General features: G+C 36.0%; 1 long non-coding RNA gene across 4 annotated transcripts; it reads left to right on the top strand.

The window, feature by feature from the left end:
- Nucleotides 1-692: 692 nt before the first annotated feature.
- Nucleotides 693-8,244, top strand: LOC148802368 (uncharacterized). Of its 4 annotated transcripts, XR_016082112.1 has the most exons (4): nt 833-1,394; nt 1,495-1,665; nt 3,464-3,532; nt 3,639-3,653. It is a non-coding gene; the product is annotated as an uncharacterized LOC148802368 (long non-coding RNA). The 4 variants fall into 4 exon arrangements; XR_016082113.1 differs by lacking the exons at nt 3,464-3,532; nt 3,639-3,653 and adding an exon at nt 8,226-8,244 and having other exon boundaries at nt 842-1,394; XR_016082111.1 differs by having other exon boundaries at nt 842-1,394; nt 3,464-8,167.
- Nucleotides 8,245-27,526: the final 19,282 nt, after the last annotated feature.

The raw sequence follows: 27,526 nt of genomic DNA, 5'->3' as shown, positions 1-27,526 counted from the left end.
ACACTAGGCCCAAAGTATACGGTACTAATTAGGAATTTTCCCTTAATTTTATTTAATTATTGTTTTATATATTACTCTTTTTCTTAAATCTCCCTTTAGGCATTGAGCCCAATCGGAATTTTTGTTAGTATCAATACTAAATAAGAACACTAACTTAAATTAATTACTACTTTACTAATTAGTATTTAGTAATTACTAGTAACTAGTAAGTGGGAAACACAAAAGACAACCACATTGGAGTGCCCGAGTTGGGTTAGGAGTCAAACTATCAAAGAGTAATTACTAATTAGTATTTACTAATTACTAACTCTTGTTTGATTTTTCCCTTTTTCTACTAACTCAGTCCTTTTATTTTTTAAATACGGTAAGGATTGGTTTAGTTTAAACCCTCTTTCGTTCGGTTCAATTGAGGGATATGACCAAATTAAATAGTGGGTTAGGTCATCGGTTTGAACCGAACCAAACCGAATGTACACCCCTACTTGTCATATAAATTAAACAGTTATGTAAGGGACACTTTCGTCATATTCTGAATTCTCAAATCATACCTTGTATTATGATAGAGTCCCTCTTTTATGTTCGGACATTCTCAGAATTCCCTCTCACCACTCTGTTCCACAGTCCAACGCGCAGGTGTGTGGTGAGTGGCCAACGGGATGCTCGGGTTGGGGCACAAAGAAGATGAGGACAAGAGATGGGGAGGGGAGAGTTCGAATGACCTTAAAACTTTTGAAAGAAGCCCTGTTTTTGAATTTTGTCCTTTTGCGGGTGGTTAAACCGGGTTTGTTCAGCTAACGGCTGAACACCCGTTAATATTAGTGTTTTTGTCGAAATGCCAATGTGGTAACTTCTGAATGGTGGGATCACGTATCCAATAAACCCACGAGTGCTTATTCCCTTTTCTGTCCGGCTGACTGCTTATTCCCGAAGGCCACCACCGCTCGATGGAGGTGAAGGATGGAGGTGAAGGATGAAGGCCACCACTGCTTATTCCCTTTTCTGTCTGGCTACTTTGGATGGAGGTGAAGGACACGGTAATTCCCGAAGGCCACCACCGCTCGATGACTAATTCTGTTAGAATTTTAAATATACCGTTGTAAGAATCGTGGTATTTATTCTGCAATCTTTGATACGCTTTACCTTGTCATTTAAATTGATTTTGTAACGGTCCAAATCCTTATCCATCGACCTGAGAGCAATACTTACCTCGATATCGATTAATTTCTATATAAGACTTGGTGTTTTCCATTCAGAGAAGACCTCGATATCGTGCTTCTTAGAAAAGAAAAAACAGAGAACAAAACCACTCGATTTCCTCAGACTTACCTGCGAATGGTGATCCATGGCTCCAGAGTCAGTTCACTCAGGTGGAGCTTCGCAGCTTGAATTCCAATGTGAGTAATCCTCAAAACCCTAAAACCCAAGTAGCTTTCTTGTTTGTGGGTTACTTCGATGTTTTGTCTATTTTCTTGATTTGGCGGCTGGTTTCTGCAGTTTCTCTCAATGAGGGAGATCGGGCGAGTGACAATCAGAAACTTGCTTTCCAGGACGTCGGAGCTGAAAGCCGTTGGAGAGTCTTTGACTGAGGAAGAGAGGGCTGCGTGTTTGATCGAATCGTATCTGGACATGGACGAGGAGGTATAGGATTTTGAAGTCTTCCTTCGGGTGAGTACTATTATAGGATCTGCAGCTTGAATGCGTAAACGTTGAATTTGAATTCATTTTTGTATGCAGTTTATGGTTTTGGGTTGAGATTGTAAAAGATCATAGCGAATGATCTTTCTATGATATGTGTAAAGGTGTACTATGTAGATGCTTTGATTCCGAGACAGAGAATTTGGCTTGTTGGATGATTGTTCTGGATTTGAAACATAGGGTACATGGCATTGCCCTTTTCAAAAGGCATGCACCTATTTTAAAAATGACTTCCTTTGTTTATATTTTGTTTGGTAGATTCTTTTGTGTTATATGCCTTTGTAATGGTTTGTCAACTTCTCAAGTACCTTTTATTGCTGTTTATATTAGTAGTAATGGTCTATTGGCTTTTAAAATAAATAAATATAAAGACCATTCAATACCTGAATGGTCTATTAGATTTTATGGCTGTGATTTATGACTCAAATGAAAATAATTTTTAAGTTTTTTTGGTGTTGCTTCTGGTTGTCCACATTTGTATCTCTATGCCAGCCTGATGATGCTTTTTGCACTTTACCATTTCTTGTAGCACTTTAGAAGAGCTAAAAATCCATTATTTTTCTGCAAGTAATTTGATGCAGTTTTGCACCAATTTCTCAAAACATTGCAATGCATCGTGTCAAGATAAATTTGAAACTTATTGGAAATGGTTTTAGAAGGAGGTTCCTTTTTTTGTTCTCCATAACAAAGCAAAATTACTTTCACCAATGTCAAATCCTGAAAACGGAAATGATAATTATATTTGCACCTGAAATTTGCAAATAGAACTCATTAGTATAAATGCCTTCTGTCTTACTATGTCATCTATAACATGCATAATCTTACCAAAGAGATTAGACTCATTTGCTTATATATTATATGTTGAGGCATGACTAAATTTGATCATGTCTAAGCAGTCATATAAAAAAAAATTTTGGTCTCAGTAGAGATGATTGGGCATTGCATTTTGTGATAACAATTTTTAACAGAACTGAGCAAGTTGACTGAGGAATTCATATAGCTTTGTTGCCAGACACCCTGATCATATCCATCTTGAGGTCACAGAGCATCAATGTGCTCTATCCAACACCTACAATACCTCTATATAGCTCCCTGATTCAAGTGAAAATCTCTAGCAACCTCTGGTCGAAAGGGAAGCAAACAATTTACATCTTGATTGCATCTGGAAAGAAAGGCTTTAAAATCGTGTTACTTCCAGGCATTTACTTGGTAAAGAATGCATTTCTCAGCTCCATGACTAGCACTTCCCTTCTAGAAGGCCAAAACCAGGATTTGGAAAGAAAAAAGTTTTGTTTGCTTCAAATGGTCTCAGATGATCTCTGCAGTGAGCATCAGCTATCTTAATGGCAGTGGCCACTATAGCCCATTTCAATACTTTCTATGTAAGAGATAATCCATGCTGACTCCTAGACGCCATAGGAACTCTCCTTAGCCCTTAATACCACTGTTTAAAAACATTGAGAGAGTTTGGTGGAGAATGGGATTCTTTGTTTCTTGAGACCCATTATTATTTTTTTTCTGTTCCCCCATGCATGTATTCCTTATCTATCTTACCCAGCAGAGTTGGGAAGCTCATCAAGATTTTCAGAAAACATCCCACCCTTCTAAGTTCTAACCTTCTACCTATCGGAATATTAAGTCTTGATTCTGGACTGTAATTGTTTGAAAGCCATTTTTCTATTTTGACTTTTGAGCACATTACAAACTGAAAATTATATAAGTAATATTTTCTATAATTGAAACAATTACTTTGATGTTTTAACCTTAGATACAACTATGGGCGGACCTCAATTTGAGGAAAACACCTCAATTGGTGGAGTTAGTTGATGATAGTAAGGTGAAATAGCCTTTTTATAGAAGTTTTCTGCTTATTTGTGATTTTTTATGAAATGTTATTTGCTACTTTTTAGTTCATATGTTGTATTTTGTTCATAAATCGTTAGATGTGGAGGAGCTGATGAATCAACCACCTGAGAAAATCTTATTGAAATGGATGAACTTTCAACTGACTTTCTCAGCAGATGTGAAGGTAAGTTAAAATTGGGTTAATAGATTCCCCTTTTCTTTATTTCGTTTGTGTGTTCATAATCACTATAACCTACCTTTGACTTTCTCAGCAGCTTGAAAACTTAATATGGTAGTGTACTATCTCAAAGTGGATATGAGATATTTGAAACAAGTGGTTGTTGATTCATCGAAACTTGAAATCCCATTTAGTTATATTTGGCAGTTAGAACTAAAAGATGCTTTCTAACTCAATTTTATTTCATCCCACTTGGTGCTTGAATCCCAAAACCAGAAACCAGAAACCAGGCTGAATGTTCATTGAGTTAATTGAAATCACTTAGCAGTAAGCACTTTCCAGTTTCCATACTTTGAATGCTGGAAAATGCCTCCTTTTCTGATCAGTAATTGGAAGGCCCTCTTCCTCCTCCTTGCACAAATATAACAAAAGCAAGTGTGCAATTAATGAGCATAGGCAATTGCAACTTGTTTAAATCTCAACATTAGGACAAGCTCTTTGTAGTAACAGCATCGAATGCATCAAAGTTTAGTTTATGCTAATAAGTCATTTTCTCTAATTAACTTTAAAAAGTCTGAAATCATTGCTATCCAAAACTGGTCTTTGGAAGATTTAAATAGCCGGTAAATTCTTGGGATCTCCAAAAAAGGCAAAGTGATATATTGTGTTATATACCAGAAGTATTCATTTGGCAAGAGAGAAAAGCAAAGTGTTTTTAATAACAAGAAGATGCAAAGGGATGGAGTACTTAGGAATATCCTCCAGTATCAGTGGTAGAGGCTTCATTGAAGCAGGTAAGGGATGATAGCACATGCAATCAAGGGATCAGATGTCTTGATATAGAGGGCAATGTTGTTCTTCAAAGGAACAACAATGTTTTCTAGTTGAGGAAGTGTTAACTGGAAGGATTGGTGCCAATTTGGGAACGGATCCAAGAGGATTAACTGATTAGGTAAATCTTATTTGGTGCATGTTACTAAGGTTTTTTCGTGGTTAAAAGAGGGACTTGTTGAGACTGGACCCAGCAATAAATATAAGAGAGTTTTTTCAAGGAAGGTTGGTTCTAGAGCTACGAATCATAAGGTTCTTATTGATATTAACTCCAGTGATCAAATTAACATTCATGACAGTTCTGAAGTTGGGGAGTTGAAAAAGATTGGAGTCCTTGAGGTGAAAGGGAAGGGGGATGTGGGTAAAGCTTTGATAAGTAATGAAGTTTTGAACTTAGATAATGGGAAAAGGAAGAGTCGAGTGGACTTAAGGAAACTAGTGGAGAGGGATATTGAAGTTGGTAAATCTGTAGGCCTATATTCTTTTTGGGTGGTGAGGCTTTTTTGCTAGAAGGGCGTTTGAAAGAGTTTGAGAACAAGAAAAGGCGAAGTGAAAGAGCAACACTCAAGAGGAAGGTGGAGAGACATGGGATGAGGGAGAGGGTCAGGATTTCAGACGTGGAGGAGTAAGTGCGATTGATGGGAGGAGTTGTGGAAGTTTGATTTGCTGGTTTTTACAGGAGGCGGATGCTGTTGTTTGAAGTGTTCAAGAGGGTTGGTTGGAGATTTTCTCATCTTGACCAGGGCTAGTGTTGCTTTGTTTAGTTCTTGGAATATGGTTTTAGTTTGGTTTTGTGTGTTGACCCTGGATTTGTGCTGTAATTTTTTTTTTTATTTTTTATCTTTTGTTGTTTGCTGTTGTTGGAGTATTGTTTTTGCTTTCGGATGATGTTTTATCACCTTTTAATTGTAATCCCTTGTTTTCTTTTTTAATGAAATTTACTCTTGAAAAAAAAATCCTTTGTTCTCTACGCTCCTCATATGGTGTTAAATGAGTTCAAAGACTATTGCTTCAAAGTGTTCTTTCTGCATATAATCTGTGGGGGTAGTTTTGTGGTGCCTTTGTCCACCTTACTTGTGTTTCTTCCATTTTTTGAAATACTTTCTCTTTTTTTTTTTTGTACAGTTAATGTATAGGAGTTCCTAGTATTTGGAGTTTTTAATAGCTATTGCCCACGTTATCCCATTCTTCTGTTCCTTCTCCTCCTATTCGTGTTTGCTCTTTCGACCCAAGTCCACACTCAACCTCCACCTTTACTTCCTCAAAATGCAAACCATCTTCAAAACAACCTTTATCCCGACACATACATACATGCATTGATAGGCTGAATAAACTAAAAATCCCCTCCAATTTATTGTTGTTTATTAGGTGAATTCCAAGAGGGAAAATACAATGAGTGAGGGAAATCTTTGTAAGTGTGAGACTTTATTCTTGTGAATGATCCAAACTTATCACAATTCATGAGGTTAAGGAAGCTGAATATGACTTTCACCATGACCAGCCATAACTACCTTCATGTGTACAATGCACTTGATTGAATAATTGATAATCATTCGAGCTAGTTCACATCTGAACTGCTAATGCATGTGGTTCAATAATTGAAAAAGAGAAAAAGAAAGGGACAAAAGTCCAAATGACTCCGCTGGCATGAACTGAATAGTAAAACTAGCGGTTTATGACATGAGTCAGTCCCAACTCCGCTATTCCGAGCTGAATAGTAAAACTAGCAACTTGGAATATGAGTATTGTTATCTGCCTCAAGCCTGTGACCAGTGTGAGATGGAGCATAAAATGCACTCACACCAAAAAAAAAAAGAAAAAGAAGAAAGAAGCAAATACCCCGTGTGAGATGGAGCATAAAATGCACTCACACAAAAAAAAAAGAAAATAAAAAGAAGAAAGAAGCAAATACCCCGTGTGAGATGGAGCATAAAATGCACTCACACCAAAAAAAAAAGGAAAGAAAAAAATAATTTGGTGACGGCTGAGGTTCAAAGGGACAAAATGTGGTTGAACACTCGATGAGGTGCAGTGACAGATTTGAGACCAAGCTCAAAGTAAGGGTTAAATTTGGCGGTCAAGGAGCTGATTTACATATTGAATGGAAGTGAATGTTGGAGCATGAAGAATTTCATATTCTCCCATTCCTTGACTCTTATGTATGTGATAAGAATGACAATTCAGATGAATGAATCAGAATACCTACACAGGTTTCCCAACCACTCAATGTATTCTCATCCTAGAATTCATCCGGTAAATGGTAATAATAAGGGGGGATGATCAGGCTGAGGTCTTGCTTGAGGACAAGCAAAAGCTTAATCCACTTGTGAAGGGGTACCTTTCCCCTATGCCCAGTCCTTGCCAATGTTTCCCTGAAGGGTGCAATGCCTACCTTCATCTCATCATACAAAGGCACCATCGCTCTATGGAAACTCTACATTGGCTAACTATTCTTGGGTGATGGTGCCCCTCATGTGCATTGAAAACAGAGAGGACACATCCTCTACTGATATCCAAAACTCCCCAAAAGGCCCAAAAAATGTGTGTATAACAGCAATGACCCAGTAATCCATACATTTTTTATGATTATTTGCACCTTTAATCTTATAATGTTGGGCTTTCTGCCAGAATGGCAACCTATATTGTTGGTGATGATGGAATCAGGTAACCAATTAACGATTTTGGTTTCAATTTTATTTTGATAGGCAAGTACTCTCTTTCTTTGTTTTTCGGTTGTTCTAGAGATTAGTGATTTTAGTCTGAGTTGGTTCAGAATGATGTGCTTTGCCTAAGTTTTCTAACTCAATTATAATACATTTTTTAGTCTTTTTTCCTAGTTACACTAAGAACAATTGTTTGTGGTAGTTTGCAATAAATTATAGAGGTTTAAGATAGTTTTAGGGACTTGTTAAATGCTTGGATTTTGTGGTTTTTATTCTATTTTTCTTTAGAGTTGTGGTTCAATCGTGCAATCTCTCTCCTCTCTCTTCCCGGGTGAAGTGCTTGTTATTTTTGCTTTTTGAGTACCAAAACTTAATCCACTTGTGAAGTGGGTACCTTTCCCCTATGCCCAGTCCCTGCCAATGTTTCACTGAAGGTTGCAATGCCTACCTTCATCTCATCATACAAGGGCACCATCGCTTTAAGGAAGATGCTCTGCATTGGCTAACTATGCTTGGCTGATGGTGCCCCACATCCTCTGCTGATACCCCAAACTCCTCAAAATACCCAAAATGTGTATATAACAACAGTGAGCCAGTATTGGGTCCATACCAAAATGTGTATATACATCCTCTGCCCCACATCATGGATTTGTGCCCACATGCTGGTGTTGTCGAAGTACTAGAATTTTAATCCATACTAACACTGGCAAAGAGTTATTTAAAATTTGAAAGTAAACCAAATGCTTTTACTTATTTGCATCTTAAGAAATTTATTTTACTAAATTAAATTATTCATTTATTTATTTTAATAAGTTAAATAGGACAAGTAGGTCTTGTGTTGTGTGATAGCTTGTCACATAATTAATAGAGGTTTGAGATTTGTTAGATGCTTGGATTTCTCTCTCTCTCTCTCTCTCTCTCTGGGTCCCTTTTGAGTTCAAATCAGTATGTTGAATTTTCTCACCGGTGCTTCTTGATGTTGATTGGTGGTAACCAAACATTTAATTGTTTAGAAGGAAAAGGTTTGTGGCGACTTGGTCGAATTGGGGAAGCTGTAGGTATTATTGCGGGTCAATCTATTGGAGAACCAGGGACTCAACTAACATTAAGAATTTTTCATACCGACGGAGTATTCACAGGAGGTACTGCAGAACAGGTATGAGCCCCTTCTAATGGAAAAATAAAATTCAATGAGGATTTGGTTCATCCCACACGTACACGTCATGGTCATCCTGCTTTTCTATGTTATATAGACCTGTATGTAAAAAAGATCTGTGATCCCTTAAAAAAGAAAAATATCCGCGACTACTTCTAGTGACAATTGTTCGGTCGATCTGATGGATACAGAAAGCTCATATTCTTCCAGTTCTGATTTTCTCAATCAGATGAAAGAATAACGACCTAAATCCTAACTCTTTTTCTTACATGAGCCTTCTCTATTTCAATTTCATTCTATTCACCCCACGAAAAAAAAGAAAATGCAATTACTTATTAATTGGAGATTTTTCCGGAGCCTAAGTTTTAGGGCTATGAATGGGTTAGGTCAGGTGAGGGATAGTTGTAATTGTCCATCCCAATAACAACTAAAATTTTATTTATTTATTTTATTAAACCAAATTATTCATTTATTTATTTTAATAAATTAAACAATTATATATTTATTTGATTCAACCCGCACCCAATAATAAATGAGTACTTATTTTTATTTAATTAACCTATTGATTTATTTATTTTACAAACTTAAGTTATTATCTATAGATTTCTATTTATTTAATTTACTAAATTATTCAAGTAATTAATAAATTATATTTATTTTATTATTTAGCTTAATAAATTATATAATTAATGAATAAATTATATTATTAACAAATTATTTTTCTCTCTCTCTCTCTGGATCCTTATTTTTTGGGCTATCAACGAGTTAGGTCTAGAGTGGGATATGTACCTATCCCGTCCCAATAATAAATGACATTTTATTTATTTATTTTACTAAACCAAATTATTCATTTATATATTTTAATACATTAGATAAACTATTATGTATAAATTTTTAGTTATTTGATTCAACCCAACCCCCAATAATAAATAAATATTTAGTTATTTTATTAAATTAAATCATTGATTTGCTTATTTTACAAAATTAAGGAAAATATTATCCATAGATTTCTTTTTTTTTTTAATTTACTAAATTATTCAAGTAGTTAATAATTTATTTAAAAATTAAGTTATTTCAATCTCTCTCCCCGAGCCTAATATTTAGGTCTATTAGTAGGTTAGGTCTCATTTGGGATTAAAATTATTAATGGTTGGGCCCAGGTTTGGATTGGGATTTGCGTTTATATCAATAGAGTATATTTAAGCCCAAGTCTGAGTTTGGGTTGGCCTTCGGGCCTAGATCTTGAGCATGAGCCCGACGTTCATATAACGGTGAGAAAATTCTTTGTTTCTCTCTCATTTTCTTACCCAATTATTTATATAGTTATGTTATTAAGTTAAAAAAGTTATTTATTGAATTTACTAAATTGTTTACTCTATAAACAAGTTATTTCTCTCTCTCTTCCTCTCCGAGTTAAATATTTAGGGTTGTCAACGGATTAGGTTTAGATCTAGATAGCTTGGATATTTATTTATTTTACCAAAAGTTAGTATATTATTATCCATAGATTTTATTTTTTTACTTAACTAAATTATTCAATTAATTAATGATTTAATTTATGAACAAAGTATTTCTCTTTCTCTCCCTTTTTAAGTCTATCAATGGATTAGTTATGTTGTCGGATAGGATATACATGTCTTGTCCCAATAATAACTGAAATTTTATTTATTTAAATTAGTCATTTATTTGTTTTAATAGATGAAATAAATTATTCTCCATAAATTTTTATTTATTTAATTCAACCCATGACCAATATTTAACTAATAAGTTATTTCTCTCTCTCTCTCTCTCCGAGCCTATTATTTAGGGCTATCAATAGGTTAGGTCTCAGTTGGGATTAAACTGGTTCACGGTCCATGCCAGGTTCAAGTCGGTCTTTGCCTTCATATCAACAAAACATATTCAAGCCCAAGTCTGAGCCTGGGATGGCCATCAAGCCTAGACCTTTAAGCTTGATGCCGACCCTCATATAAAGCCCAAAGCACGACTAGGAAATTTTAATTCTTTGTTCCTCATTTTATTGCATAATTATTTTATATTTATATTATTAAGTTAAATAATTTTATTAAAAATATTGCTAAAAATCCCTCTTCTGTAATTATTGCTAAATATCTAATTATTTGTAATGGTGTCATTAATAAACATCTATTATTTTATTAAGTTAAAAAAATTATTTATCTAATTTAGGTCACGTTCAGGCTGGGCTTTGTCTTTATATCTAAAGAACAGGGGTGGAGGCAAGGGGGACCTAGGGGAGCCATGGCCCCCCTATGGCCAAAAAATCCCCACTATTCCATGTAAATTTTCTAGGGGTGCAACTTTTCCGGGTTAGGGTTAGGATTTTGTCAAAATTTCAATAGGTCCAACTTGAAGCCTTAGCCCGAAACAATGTAAACTGTTAACCATGCATATTTATTCCCCCCAGACCCCCAAATTCCACCTTACGTTTTGGCCCCTTCATGAAAATTTTCTAGCTCCACCTGCAAAAGAACATATTCAAGCCCAAGTACGAGCCCAGCCCAACCATTGGCCCTAAATATTGAGGCGAGCCTGGCCAAGGAGATTATTATTCTTGTTGGTGATGATGGAATCAGATTACCAGACTTTTGATTCTCAATTTTATTGTACTCTCTTTCTTTGTAATCTGAGTTGGTTCAGATTGATGTGCTTTGCCTAAATTTAATAAATCTGTTATAATACCTTTTTTAGCCTTTTTTTCCTAATTAGACAAAGAACTGTTGTTGGTTGTATTTTGCAACAATTAATAGATGTTTGAGATAGTTTTAGGGACTTGTTAGATGCTTGAATATCATGGTTTTTTTTTTTTATTTTCCTTTTGAGTTTTGGTTCATTTGTGCAATCTCTCTCTCTTCCTCTCCCTGGGCAGATCTTAACTTTCTAGCTCCCTTTTGAGTACAAATCGGTATGTCCAATTTTCTCACTGGTGCTTCTTAATTTTCATTGGTCATTTAATTGTTCAGAAGGAAAATGTTTGCGGTTTGCCAACAGTCATGAATTTTTAGCAATAATGACCCTGTCCAAAACTTTATTCACATCTTTCTGACAAATCAATGTTGGACACATTACTCTAACTCCTTAAAAAATTACCAATTGAAACAGAAATCTTTTCTATTGGGTTTTTGGATGAGATTGAATGCAATTAGTTATTAATTGGAGATATGCTCAACTTGGTTGTTAGCCTATAAAAGACCAAGAAAATGCAATTTGTTATGAATTTGTGCCCACATGCTGGTGTTGACGAAGTACTAGAATTTTAATCCATACCAACACCAGCAAAGAAACATTTGAAAGTTAACCACATGCTTTGAAATGGATTTATTCTTGTTTAATGTTGTGTGAATATTTTCTTGTCAATATGGGTTGCTTTTCTTGTCAATATGGGCATTCAATCTGGTGTCGAATAGGCTGTACATGTCTTGTCCCAATAATAACTAAAAATTTATTTATTTATTTTACTAAATTAAACTATTCATTTATTTGTTTTAATATATTAAATAAATTATTCTCCATAAAGTTTTATTCATTTAATTCAACCTGTGACCAATATTTACTCTTGTCAATGATGCAAGTTTGGTTGGGGATATCTTGGACTAGTCTTGCACCAATCACAAGTGAATATTTATTTATATTTTTTTGTTAAAGTTAATTATTGATTTATCTATATTATAAAATTAAGTAAATTATTATCCATAGATTTCTATTTACTTAATTTATTGAATTCTTTAATTAACTAATTAATCAATTATTTTCTCTCTCTCCCGGAGACTACTTTTAGGTTAATTAATATGTTTAGTGAGGTGTGGGATAGGATGTACCTGTCCCATCCCAATAATAAATGTAATTTTATTTATTTATTTTGCTAAACCAAATTAATCATTAATTATTTTACAAAATTAACTAAATTGGTATCCATAGGTTCCTATTTATTTAATTTATTAAATTATTCAAGTAGTTAATAATCCATAGATTCCACCCCAACCCGAGCAAAATTTTTAGGTTTATAAATTGGATAGGTATCGGTTGGGGTTAAACCTTTTCTTTGGTTGGGCCACGTCTGGTTTGGGCTTTGCATTTATATCAACAGAACTCATTAAGGCCCAAGTCTAAGCCTAGGTCAACCATCAATCCTAGATTTTGAGCCTGTGCCCGACCATCATATAAAGCTCGGATTGCGATAAGGAAATTTTTGTTCTTTGTCTCTTTCTCATTTTCTAGAAATCTCTCTTCCATATTTGTTGCTAACATGTAACTATTTACAATGATGCCATTAATAAAGAGCCAACTACTCTCTCTTTTTCTTGCTTAATTATTTATATACTTATTTTAAAAACTTAAAAGATTTTATTGATTTAATTTACTAGATTACTTATTTATATCCCTCTCTATCTTATTGCTCAGTGTCCAATATTTAAGGGTTATCAACAGGTGGGGATTGGTCTAGGTAGCTTGGATATTTATTTATTTTATTTTTTTTAAATTATTCAATTATATATTTTACAAAATTAAGAAAATTATAATCCATAGATTTCTATTTATTTAATTAACTAATTGACTTCATTAATTAATAATTTATTAACAAGTTAAGGAGGTTGGGATTAAACTTGTTCACAGGTAGTGCCAAGTTTGGGTTGGGATTAAACTTGTTCACAGGTAGTGCTAGGTAGTTATGCTTTTAAGTTAAAAAATATTTACTGAACTTACTAAATTATTTTAATTTATAAACAAATTATTTCTCTCTCTCTCTCCCCCTCTTGAGTTACATATTTAGGGTTGTTATTGGATTGGGTTTAGATCTAGATAGTTTGGATATTTATTTATTTTTCCAAAAGTTAGTAAATTATTATTCATAGGTTTTTTTTTATTTACGTAACTAAATTATTCATCTAATTAATGATTTTATTTATGAACAACGGATTAGTTCTGGTGTCAAATAGGTTGTACAAGTCTTGTCCCAATAATAACTGAAAATTTATGTATTTATTTTACTAAATATAATTATTCATTTATTTGTTTTAATATATTAAATTAATTATTCTCCATATAGTTTTTTTATTTAATTCAACCAGTGACTAATATTTACTGCTATCAATGATGCAAGTTTGTTTGGGGATAGGTTGGACTAGTCTTGCACCAATCACAAGTGAATATTTATTTATATTTTTTTGTTAAATTTAATTATTGATTTATCTATTTTATAAAATTAAGTAAATTATTATCCATAGATTTCTATTTGCCTAATTTATTGAATTCTTTGATTAACTAAATGATTAATTATTTTCCTAACAAATTATTTTTTTCTCTTTCTCTCTCTCTCTCCCGGAGACTATTTTTAGGGTAATTAATATGTTTAGTGAGGTGTGGGATAGGATGTACCTTTCCCGTCCTAATAATAAATGTAATTTTATTTATTTAATTTGCTAAACCAAATTAAATATTAATTATTTTACAAAATTAACTAAATTGGTATCCATAGGTTCCTATTTATTTAATTTATTAAATTATTCAAGTAGTTAAGAATTAATAGATTCCACCCCAAACCAAGCAAAATTTTTAGGTTTATAAATTGGATAGGTATTGGTTGGGGTTAAACCTTTTCATTGGTTGGGCCACGTCTGGTTTGGGTTTTGCCTTTATATCAACAGAACTTATTAAGGCCCAAGTCTAAGTCGAGGCCAACCAACATTCCTTGATTTTGAGCCTGTGCCCGACCATCATATAAAGCTCGGATTGCGATAAGGAAGTTTTTGTTCTTTGTCACTTTCTCATTTTCTAGAAATCTCTCTTCCATATTTGTTGCTAACATGTAACTATTTACAATGATGCCATTAATAAAGAACTAACTACTCTCTTTTTCTTGACTAATTATTTATATACTTATTTTAAAAAGTTAAAAGATTTTATTGATTTAATTTACTAGATTATTTATTTATATCCCTCTCTATCTTACTGCTCGGTGTCCAATATTTAATTCACAGTCCAGCCTAGCAGCACGATCCCGACTCGGTACGGAGGAAATGCCAAGTCAAAGACAATCAACTCGCTGAGGGCTAATACCCCGGTGAGTCAGTCCCCCGCCTAGCTTGGAAAGCCCGGGCTCCCCCCTATGGGGCACCAAGCTTTTACCTACCTGGGAAGGAGCACCTCGGTGCTTCTAGGCAGGGACCCATCTGCCCTGAAGCACCCTAGTTTGTGGCAGCTCGGCGAGCCGCATGAGGGAAGGCAGGAAGATCTCCTGCCCGACCGCCGTACCAGACAAATCTGATGACAACAGCCCTGTCCCTCGTGCGGGTATAACCATCACTACCAACCTGCCGCAGCCGTTATTGGCAGGGCTGAGGTGGCACGCGCGAGCCCGTCACCGCTGGGTACGTGTCTGTCAGGTGTAGGACACCTTCTAAAGGACGACTGGGAGAGATAACAGATTTATGCTATAAGGAGTTTAGCATCAAGGTGGGAGGGGGATTCATCTACGGTACGCGCGCTATCTCCACTCTTAGTCTTCTTTTTCCTCCTTGCTTCTCCTACCAAGTACTAACTTAATCATCGGAGTGTTCCTGCCGGGTTACTCCCTCCCGGAATTTTTCTCTTCTCAGGTATCTTCCAGGAGCCACGTGAGTGCCAGCTAAGAGTGACCGGATCGCGCTACATCATTTGGCGTCGTCTGTGGGAAACACTTCGGAAAGCCTTTCTCTAAACTCTCACATCCTTTTACTCTCCAAAAACTCAATGCTCATGGCATCCTCAAGCAATATCGGACGAAGCACGAAGATGAATAACTCCAGGGAACAGCCCCAACTTCCTACTGTCTGCATCGGACAGTTCACCGTCCCCCTCTCAGTGAACGGGATCCCTAGTTTGAACGTGCCTCTTGCAGGGGCACCCGTCGTTGCTCCACTCCCTACCATAGTCGGAACAACCTTCACTGAACCCTCGATTGTGCCCCCAGCGGCCTGAGCTACTTCCGGCACACACCATTCCTGATAGCACGTAGGTGAGCAGCACCAACGCCGAGCCCGCCAAGAAGCAGAGACGCCGCCGTCAAGCTCGCCGATCTGCCACCAACGACCTGCCCGAGCTCGGGGGCAAAGAAGAGGTAAGCTCGGGCGAAGCCAAGGCACCCCTCCTTTCAGTCTAGTCTCCCCTATCTCCCGAGCTCCTGGCAGTCCCAATGCCTAAAGACTTCAAGCTCCCCCCTCTTGACAAGTACGACGGGTCGTTCGACCCAAACGATCACGTGGATGCTTTTCAGTCGCAGATGCACCTAGCGAGAGCTAGTGAGTCGTGCATGTGTGTGGCCTTCTCCACCACTTTTAGAGGAGCAGCCCGTACATGGTACTGGAACTTGGCACCGGGATCAATAAGAAGTTGGGCGTTCGCGCAAGCCTTTGTGTCCCACTTCGTTACTAGCAAGCGGTGTCCGCGAACTGAAGAAAGTCTCCTCAGCATAGTGTAGAGAGAGGGAGAATCCATCCTAAGTTACATCAAGCGACTCAACGATAGCTATATGCAGATACCGCGCCTGGACCCCGCCGTACACCTTGCAGCAGCTAAGAAGGGCGTGACACACAGAGTTTAAGTGGCATATGGTCGTCAACCAACCAGCGACCATAACCGAGTTCCTGAAACTTGCGAACAGATTCATAGCCACCGAAGAGGAGATCAACCAAAAGGGCGAGGGCGCGCCCGAAAAAAGGAAGAGGGAAGGAGAGCTTTCCAGCCAAGGGGACAGCTGAAAGAAAAAGGACGCAGCTCGGGGGGCAAAGTCGGGTCAGTTTTTCCGACCTCCTATAGCGGACTGAGCTGATTACACCCCACTGAACGTGAAGCGGGCTGAAATCCTGATGGCGATCAAGGATGCCTCGTATGTGAAGTGGCCACCCCGTCTGAGGGGGAATCCCAATGAAAGAAATAAGAATCTGTATTGTAGTTTTCTTAAAGATCACGGTCACAGTACTGAGAGTTGTAAAAACCTCCGCGACGAGATAGAGGAACTCATCCGTCACGGATATCTAAGAAACTTTGTACATAATAATAATAATAGTAATAAAACAGGTCTGCAAGGAGAGCACGGTAAGGATGCCCCCGAGTCCAGTAGCAGGCCGGCCGAGCAACCGCAGAGGCAGCCTCCGGAGGAGAGGCCAGTTCGGGGAACCATCCACATGATAGTGGGAGGTTCGATCGTTGCGGGTTGCACTTCAGTGGCAGCTCGGATGTCGGTCCGTGAGGCCACCCGGGAGGAGCAGAACCCCCCAAAGCGGCCGAGAACAGAAGAGCCAATTTTCTTCATAGAAGATGATGTGCAAGGAGTCCACTACCCCCACGATGACGCGCTCGTAATAAAGCTAAGAATCAACGACTTCGAGGTCAGACGCGTACTCGTCGACTCAGGTAGCTCAGCCGACATCCTCTTCAAAGCTGCGTTTGACCAGCTCTAGTTGCAGAGAGGCAATCTGAAGTCCGTAGACACTCCTTTGGTAGGCTTCAGCGGAGAAGAAGTCCGGCCCCTTGGGAAAATAACAATACCTATTGGAAGTCGACACGTGGCCTTCTGTGGTAAGATTCAAGCACGACTTCCAGGTGGTCGCGACCCCCTCCCCCTACAATGCAATAATAGGTCGATCAATCACCCATGCCCTACGGGCGGTGGTCTCCACTTACCATTTGGCTATGAAGTTTCCAACAGACTTCGGTGTGGGGGTATCGCGGGGCGACCAGCTCGAATCCTGCAAGTGCTACGTCGCCGCCCTGAAGGGAAAAACCAAGGTGGCCGATGACCTCGAGCTGGAGCGGCCCATGGAGCAAGGCGAAGAACGAGTCGCGCCCACAGAAGAAACAATCACAGTTCCGACCTCGGCAGCAGACCCAGCTCGGACGCTTCAGATCGGCGCTTCTGTCCAGGAACCTCTACGATCCGGACTGGTAAGTTTCTGCTTCAAAATTTAGATATTTTTGCATGGTCCACGGTAGAGATGCCCGGTATAGACCCCGAACTCATAACTCACAAGCTGAATACTGATCCTGTAGTTAGGCCCGTTAGACAGAAGAAACGCAACCTAGCCCCGGTGCGGTGGAAAGCGGTCGACGAGGAGGTCGAAAAGCTCATCGCAGCTGACTTCATAAGAGAAGTCCACTACCCGAGCTGAGTAGCCAACCCTGTCCTGGTAAAGAAGGCCAATGGCAAGTGGAGCATGTGCGTCGACTACACCGACCTGAACCGGGCTTGCCCGAAAGACTGCTTCCCGCTCCCCAGAATCGACTGTTTGGTGGATGCGACCTCAGGGCACGAGTTGCTAAGTTTCTTGGACGCCTATTCGGGCTATAACCAAATCAAGATGGACCCGGCGGACGAAGAAAAGACTGCTTTCATCACGAAGAAAAGACTGCCTTCATCACGGAATCCGCCCGGCGAACCATGAACTCCACGCACTAGGGCCCCCCCGTCCCTAGCACGGGGAGTGGGGGGCAATTGATGGAGGACGATTTGGCTCAACCCCATGAACCCAGAATACGTGCGCATGACCTGGCTTGGTGAACAGTCCAGCCTAGCAGCACGATCCCGACTCTGTACGGAGGAAACGCCAAGTGAGTCAACTCGTTGAGGGCTAATACCCCGGTGAGTCAGTCCCCCACCCAGCTCGGAAAGCCTAGGCTCCCCCCTAAGGGGCACCAAGCTTTTACCTACCTGGGAAGGAGCACCTTGGTGCTTCTAGGAAGGGACCCATCTGCCCTGAAGCACCCCAGTTTGTGGCAGCTCGGCAAGCCGCATGAGGGAAGGCAGGAAGATCTCCTGCCCGACCGCCGTACCAGACAAATCTGATGACAGCAGCCCTGTCCCTCGTCAGGCAACATCGTGCCTGCCACCTTTAGAAGGTGTCCTACACCTGATAGACACGTACCCAGCGGTGAAGGCCGCGCGCGTGCCACCTCAACCCTGCCAATAACGGCTGCGGCAGGTTGGCAGTGACGGTTATACCCACCCTATCAGAGAACGACAGGGAGAGATAACAGATTTCTGCTATAAGAAGTTTAGCATCAAGGTGGGAGGGGGATTCATCTACGGTACGCGCGCTATTTCCACTCTTAGTCTTCATTTTCCTCCTTGCTTCTCCTACCAAGTACTAACTTAATCATCGGAGTGTTTCCGCCGGGTAACTCCCTTCGGGAATTTTACTTTTCTCAGGTATCTTCCAGGAGCCACGTGAGCGCCAGCTAAGAGAGACCGGATCGCGCTACATCACTAATAATTAATGAAATTTTATTTATTTATTTATTTTACTAAACTAAATTATTCATTTATATATTTAAATACATTAGATAAACTATTATGTATAAATTTTTATTTATTTGATTCAACTCGACACCCAATAATAAATGAGTATTTAGTTATTTTATTAAATTAAATTGTTGATTTGTTTATTTTACAAAATTAAGTAAAATATTATCCATAGATTTCTATTTTTTAATTTACTAAATTATTCAAGTAATTAATAATTTATTTAACCATTTAGTTATTTGAATCTCTCTCCCTAAGCCTAATATTTAGGGCTATTAATAGGTTAGGTCTCAGCTTGGATTAAAATTATTAACGAGATCAATAGAACATATTTTTGCACAAGTTTGAGTCCAGGTTGAACTTCGGGCCTACATCTTGAGCATGAGCCTGAAGTTCATATAGATCCCGAATCATGGTGATGAAATTCTTTGTTTTTCACATTTTCTCACCTAATTATTTATATAGTTTTTATGTTAAAAAATATTTACTGAACTTATTAAATTATTTTAGTTTATAAACAAATTATTTCTCTCTCCCTCTCTCTCCCTCTTGAGTTACATATTTAGGGTTGTCAATGGATTGGGTTTAGATCTAGATAGTTTGGATATTTATTTATTTTTCCAAAAGTTAGTAAATTATTATCCATAAATATTATTTATTTACGTAACTAAATTATTCATCTAATTGATGATTTAATTTTTGAACAACGGATTAGTTCTGGTGTCGAATAGGCTGTACATGTCTTGTCCCAATAATAACTAAAAATTTATTTATTTATTTTACTAAATTAAACTATTCATTTATTTGTTTTAATATATTAAATAAATTATTCTCCATAAAGTTTTATTCATTTAATTCAACCTGTGACCAGTATTTACTGTTGTCAATGATGCAAGTTTGGTTGGGGATAGCTTGGACTAGTCTTGCACTAATCACAAGTGAATATTTATTTATATTTTTTTGTTAAAGTTAATTATTGATTTATCTATATTATAAAATTAAGTAAATTATTATCCATAGATTTCTATTTACTTAATTTATTGAATTCTTTAATTAACTAATTAATCAATTATTTTCTCTCTCCCAGAGACTACTTTTAGGGTAATTAATATGTTTAGTGAGGTGTGGGATAGGATGTACCTGTCCCGTCCCAATAATAAATGTAATTTTATTTATTTATTTGGTAAACCAAATTAATCATTAATTATTTTACAAAATTAACTAAATTGGTATCCATAGGTTCCTATTTATTTAATTTATTAAATTATTCAAGTAGTTAATAATCCATAGATTCCACCCCAACCCAAGCAAAATTTTTAGGTTTATAAATTGGATAGGTATCGGTTGGGATTAAACCTTTTCTTTGGTTGGGCCACGTCTGGTTTGGGCTTTGCATTTATATCAACAGAACTTATTAAGGCCCAAGTCTAAGCTTAGGCCAACCATCAATCCTAGATTTTGAGCCTGTGCCCGACCATCATATAAAGCTCGGATTGCGATAAGGAAATTTTTGTTCTTTGTCTCTTTCTCATTTTCTAGAAATCTCTCTTCCATATTTGTTGCTAACATGTAACTATTTACAATGATGCCATTACTTATTTATATCCCTCTCTATCTTACTGCTCAGTGTCCAATATTTAAGGTTTGTCAACAGGTGGGGATTGGTCTAGGTAGCTTGGATATTTATTTATTTTATTTTATTAAATTATTCAATTATATATTTTACAAAATTAAGAAAATTATTATCCATAGATTTCTATTTATTTAATTAATTAATTAACTTCATTAATTAATAATTTATTAACAAGTTAAGGAGGTTGGGATTAAACTTGTTCACAGGCAGTGCCAAGTTTGGGTTGGACTTTGTCTTTATTCAATAGAATATATTGAAGCCCAACTTTAAGCCCGACCCAACCATTAGACCTATCTCTTGAGTTGAGCCCGGCAAGGAAAGTGTTATTATTTATTACCTCTTATTTCCTCACCAATTAATTTATATATTTAATTTAGTAAGTTAAAAACTATTATTTATTTAATTTTCTAAATGATTTAATTTTATCAAAAAATTATTTCACTATATCTCTCCCTCCCCGAGTCTAATATTTTGGGTTATCAATGGGCCGGGTTTGGTTTTAGATAGATTGAATATTTATTTATTATTTTACTAAATGAATTGAGTCATTATATAGAGATTTTATTATTTAGTTTAACAAATTAATTAATAATTTATTTTTCCCTTTCTTTGGATCCTTATTTTTTGGGTTATCAACGAGTTAGGTCTAGTGTGGTATAGCATGTACCTGTCCCGTCCCAATAATTAATGAAATTTTATTTATTTATTATTTTACTAAACTAAATTATTCGTTTATATATTTAAATACATTAGATAAACTATTATGTATAAATTTTTTATTTATTTGATTCAACCCGACACCCAATAATAAATGAGTATTTAGTTATTTTATTAAATTAAATTGTTGATTTGTTTATTTTACAAAATTAAGTAAAATATTATCCATAGATTTCTATTTTTTAATTTACTAAATTATTCAAGTAATTAATAATTTATTTAACCATTTAGTTATTTGAATCTCTCTCCCTAAGCTTAATATTTAGGGCTATTAGTAGGTTAGGTCTCAGCTTGGATTAAAATTATTAACGAGATCAATAGAACATATTTATGCGCAAGTCTGAGTCCAGGTTGAACTTCGGGCCTACATCTTGAGCATGAGCTTGAAGTTCATATTAGAGCCCTAATCATGGTGAGGAAAATCTTTGTTTCTCTCATTTTCTCACCTAATTACTTATATAGTTATGCTTTGAAGTTAAAAAATATTTATTGAACTTACTAAATTATTTTAGTTTATAAACAAATTATCTCTCTCTCTCTGCCCCTCTATTCAAATTCAAGCAAAACTAGCATGCCTAGATAAACTAGGAAATCAATTCAACTACTTTAAAAAATGAATTTAGGCCTACTCAAAGTAAAATAAAACCATCAAACCTGGATCATTCCGAACAATCCTACCTATATACCTCAAACAAATCAAAACAAAAACAACACATAATCATTTTAAATAACAAGAACCAAGCATATTACTACGCTAAACTGACTGACTTAAACACTCCCAACATTTTAGAGAAAGTAGAAAATGAGCTCAACTCCTTTAGTCGATTAAAACATAGTTATTAAAATTAAAAATAAAAGCAAATAAACTAGGATCAATCCAAACAATTCCGTTAAACAAATTAAACAAATGAAAGCAAAAACTTTATACAGTTCTTTCAACCAGTAAGAGAGAAGCATATTACAAATCTAAACTTACTATTCAAACTTGAAGCAACCCATTATATCAAGATAAACTAAATCAACTCACTCAACATTTATCAGTGGCAATAAAAGCCATAAAAGCAGATTCAAACTAATCACCACTAGCCGCATAAAATTTCTCCTTTCAAACAAACCCTCCTTGTGTTCTAACAACAATATAAAGCGGTTTCATTATTCAAATCCATAATTATTTAAACCACTTACAATCACTCGAAGCCAAGGGTTCTCCAAAACCAATGTTATCAAATGATCAGCTGCAACCTATAAAATATCATGATTCCCAAAATCTTAAAAGAACAATCCCAATGGAATCCAACACAACAGAGACCAAACGAAACCAAACATGGCCAGTAGTACAAATTAGAACAAAAAAAATGACACACTGTCAGCCCAATCAAAGATATCAACACATTGCAACATCAAAACCATCGAAGCAAAAACATAGCTGAAATCATTCCAGAAAAGCCAAGATTATCTTGACCAACTTACCTATCACAAGACAAAGATAAATCAAACTCAACAATACTGTAACTAGATGCTAATAATTTTAGAGTACTCGCTTTCAACAAAACCTCCCCAGAGATACAAATGAATTCAACCCAGCATAGTTTAACGAATCCGGTACACATCTGATATAGCTACGGTTGATTTAGGGCAATCTTCCAAATCCCATGAAACTGAGTCAAGCCAAACCAAGATAGAACCAACTACACCATATCCAAAACTATCCAAACCATCCAATCGACCACCAATGAAATCCTGAATCCCAAGCCGAGCATAAAAGAACACTAAACCCTTTATTCTAACTTAAACGAAACTAGCATGCCTAGATAAACTAGGAAATCAACTCAACTCCTTGAAAAGATGGAATTATACCTACTCAAAGTAAAATAAAACCAATAAACCTGGATCATTCCAAACAATCCAGCCTGTAACTTAAAACAAATCAAAGCAAATACATGAAATTAATCACTTTAACCAACAAGAACCAAGCTTATTTCTACTCTAAACTCACTAACTTAAACAAACCCAGCATATTTAGATAAAGTAAAAAATAAACTCAAATCCTTTATAAGATTAAAACAGACCTATTAAACAAACCATATCTTGATAAACTAAATCCACTCACTCAAAATTAATAGATTCAAACTAATATCCCCACTGGCCGCACAAATGTCCTTATATCCACCGAACTCTCCTTGTCTTCTAACAAGCATATAAAGAGGATTCATTACTCAAATCAATAATTATTCAAACAACTTATAATCACTCAAACCGAAGGGTTATTAACAACCAAAGGATATTATCAAATTATCAGCTGCAACACAGAAACGAGTCCAAAGCGAATCCACTACAACAGAGCCCAAACGAATCCAAGCGTGGCCAATGCAAAGTAGAACCTATACAACCACATAATGCCAGCCCAATCTGTTATTCATTAACCAATCCAATCAAAGACACCGAGACATTGCCAAATCAAAACCATCGAAGCAAAACGTAGTAAAAATCAATCCAAACAACCCAAGATTATCCAAACCATCCTACCTATCAAGACAAAGATAAATCAAACTCAACAAAATTGTAACTAAATGCTAACAACTTTATACTACTCACTTTCAACGAAAACTCTCAATAAAGCTTAACCGATCTGTTACACGTCTGATATAGCTACGGTTTAAATAACGGCATTCATTCAAATCCCATGAAACTGAGTCTAGCTAATCCTAAGTAGACCAACTACACCTTATCCAAAACAAACCAAACCCTAGCATCCAATCAACCTCCAATCAAATCCATAACCTCCTAGCAAGCTAATAGAGCACTAAACCCTCTATTCAAATTCAAGCGAAACTACAATGCCTAGATAAACTAGGAAATCAACTCAACTACTTTAAAAAATGAAGTTAGGCCTACTCAAAGTAAAATAAAACCATCAAACCTGGATCATTAGGAACAATCCTACCAATATAACCTCAAACAAATCAAAGCAAAAACAAAACATAATCACTTTAAATAACAAGAACCAAGCATATTACTACGCTAAACAGACAGACTTAAACACTCCCAACATACTTAGAGAAAATACAAAATGAACTCAACTCCTTTAGTCGATTAAAACATAGCTATTAAAATTAAAAATAAAACCAAAAAAACTAAGATCAAAGCAAAAACAACACATAAACACTTTAAATAACAAGAACCAAGCATATTAATACTCTAAACTAACTGACTTAAACACTCCCAGCATATTTAGAGAAAATACAAAATGAACACAACTCCTTTAGTCGATTAAAACATAGCTATTAAAATTAAAAATAAAAGCAAATAAACTAGGATCAATCCAAACAATTCCGTTAAACAAATTAAAAAAATGAAAGCAAAAACATTGTACATTTGTTTCAACCAGTAAGAGAAAAGCATATTACAAATCTAAACTTACTATTCTAACTTGAAACAACCTATTATATCAAGATAAACTAAATCAACTCACTCAGTATTTTTAGTGGCAATAAAAGCCATACAAGCAGATTCAAACTAATTGCCACTGGCCGTATAAAATTCCTCATTTCAAACAAACCCTCCTTGTCTTCGAACAACAATATAAAGCGGTTTCATTATTCAAATCCATAATTATTTAAACCATTACAATCACTCAAAGCCAAGGGTTCTCCAAAACCAATGTTATCAAATTATCAGCTACAACCTATAAACTATAATGATTCCCAGAATCTCAATAGAACAATCCCAATCGAATCCCACACAACAGAGACCAAATGAAATCAAGCATGGCCAAAAGTACAAATTAGAACCAAAAAAATGACACACTGTCAGCCCAATCAAGGATATCAACACATTGCCACGTCAAAACCATTGAAGCAAAACATAGCTGAAATTAAAAATAAAAGCAAATAAACTAGGATCAATCCAAACAATTCCGTTAAATAAATTAAACAAATGAAATAAAAAATGTTATACAGTTCTTTCAACCAGTAAGAGAGAAGCATATTACAAATCTAAACTTACTATTCTAACTTGAAACAACCCATTATATCAAGATAAACTAAATCAACTCACTCAACATTTATAAGTGGCAATAAAAGCCATACAAGCAGATTCAAACAAATCACCACTGGCCGCATAAAATTTCTCCTTTCACACAAACCCTCCTTGGTATATAACAACAATATCAAGCGGTTTCATTATTCAAATCCATAATTATTTAAAACACTTACAATCCATCGAAGCCAAGGGTTCTCGAAAACCAATGTTATCAAATTATCAGCTGCAACCTATAAAATATAATGATTCCCAAAATCTTAAAAGAACAATCTCAATCGAATCCAACACAACAGCGACCAAACGAAACCAAACGTGTTCAGTAGTACAAATTAGAACAAAAAAAATGACACACTGTCAGCCCAATCAAGGATATCAACACATTGCCACATCAAAACCATCGAAACAAAACATAGCTGAAATCATTTCAGAAAAGCCAAGATTATTTTGACTGACATACCTATCACAAGACAAAGATAAATCAAACTCAACAATACTGTAACTAGATGCTAATAATTTTGAAGTACTCGCTTTCAACAAAACCTCCCCAGAGATACAAATGAATTCAACCCAGCATAGTTTAAAGAATCCGGTACACATCTGATATAGCTACGGTTAATTTAGGGCAATCTTCCAAATCCCATGAAACTGAGTCAAGCCCAACCAAAATAGAACCAACTAAACCATATCCAAAACTATCTAAACCATCCAATCGAGCACCAGTCAAATCCTGAATCCCAAGCCGAGCATAAAAGAACACTAAACCCTTTATTCTAATTTAAGCGAAACTAGCATGCCTAGATAAAAAAGGAAATCAACTCAACTACTTGAAAAGAAGGAATTATACCTACTCAAAGTAAAATAAAACCAATACACCTGGATCATTCCAAACAATCCAGCCTATATAACCTAAAACAATTCAAAGAAAATACAAGAAATTAATAACTTTAACCAACAAGAACCAAGCTTATTTCTACTCTAAACTCACTAACTTAAACAAGCCCAGCATATTTAGATAAAGTAGAAAATAAAATCAAATCCTTTATAAGATTAAAACAGACCTATTGAACGAACCATATCTTGATAAACTAAATCCACTTACTCAATATTATAAGTTCAACAAAAACCCATACAAATATATTCAAACTAATCCCCACTGCCCGCACAAACGTCCTTATAACCACCGAACTCTCCTGGTATTCTAACAAGCATATAAAGAGCTTTCATTATTCAAATCAAGAATTATTCAAACAACTTATAATCACTCAAATCGAAGGGATATTAGCAACCAAATAATATTATCAAATTATCAGCTGAAACATAGAAACAAGTCCAAAGCGAATCCACTACAACAGAGCCCAAACGAATCCAAGCGTGGCCAATGCAAAGTACAACCTATACAACCACACAATGCCGGCCCAATTTGTCATTCATTAACCAATCCAATCAAAGACACTGAGACATTGCCAAATCAAAACCATCGAAGAAAAACCTAGCAAAAATCAATCCAAACAACCCAACATTATCCAAACTGTCCTACCTATCAAGACAAAGATAAATCAAACAAAACAAAATTGTAACTAAATGCAAACAACTTTATACTACTCACTTTCAACGAAAACTCTCAATAAAGCTTAACCAATCTGGTACACGTCTGATATAGCTATCGTTTAATTAAAGGCATTTTTTCAAATCCCATGAAACTGAGTCTAGCCAATTCTAGGTAGACAACTACACCTTATCCAAAACAAACCAAGCCCTAGCATCCATTCCAATCAAATCCATAACCTCCTACCAAGCTAATAGAACACTAAACCCTCTATTCAAATTCAAGCGAAACTAGCATGCCTAGATAAACTATGAAATCAACTCAACTACTTTAAAAAATGAAGTTAGGACTGCTCGAAGTAAAATAAAACCATCAAATCTGGATCATTCTAAACAATCTTACCTATATAACCTCAAACAAATCAAAGCAAAAACAACATATAATCACTTTTAATAACAACAACCAAGCATATTACTACGCTAAACTAACTGACTTAAACACTTCCAGCATTTTAGAGAAAGTAGAAAATGAACTCAACTCCATTAGTCGATTAAAACATAGCTATTAAAATTAAAAATAAAAGCAAATAAACTAGGATCAATCCAAACAATTCCGTTAAAAAAATTAAACAAAAGAATGCAAAAACATTATACAGTTCTTTCAACCAATATGAGAGAAGCAAATTACAAATCTAAACTTACTATTCTAACTAGAAACAACCCATTATATCAAGATAAACTAAATCAACTCACTCAACATTTATATGTGGCAATAAAAGCCATACAAGCAGATTCAAACAAATCACCACTGGCCGCATAAAATTTCTCCTTTCACACAAACCCTCCTTGTCATATAACAACAATATCAAGCGGTTTCATTATTCAAATCCATAATTATTTAAAACACTTACAATCCATCGAAGCCAAG

Source organism: Nelumbo nucifera, chromosome 2, assembly GCF_055504915.1.
Source record: "Nelumbo nucifera cultivar China Antique chromosome 2, China Antique-T2T, whole genome shotgun sequence".
Taxonomy (NCBI): domain Eukaryota; kingdom Viridiplantae; phylum Streptophyta; class Magnoliopsida; order Proteales; family Nelumbonaceae; genus Nelumbo; species Nelumbo nucifera.
Note: the sequence above shows the minus strand (reverse complement) of the source record. Positions and strands in the feature narration are given on the sequence as shown.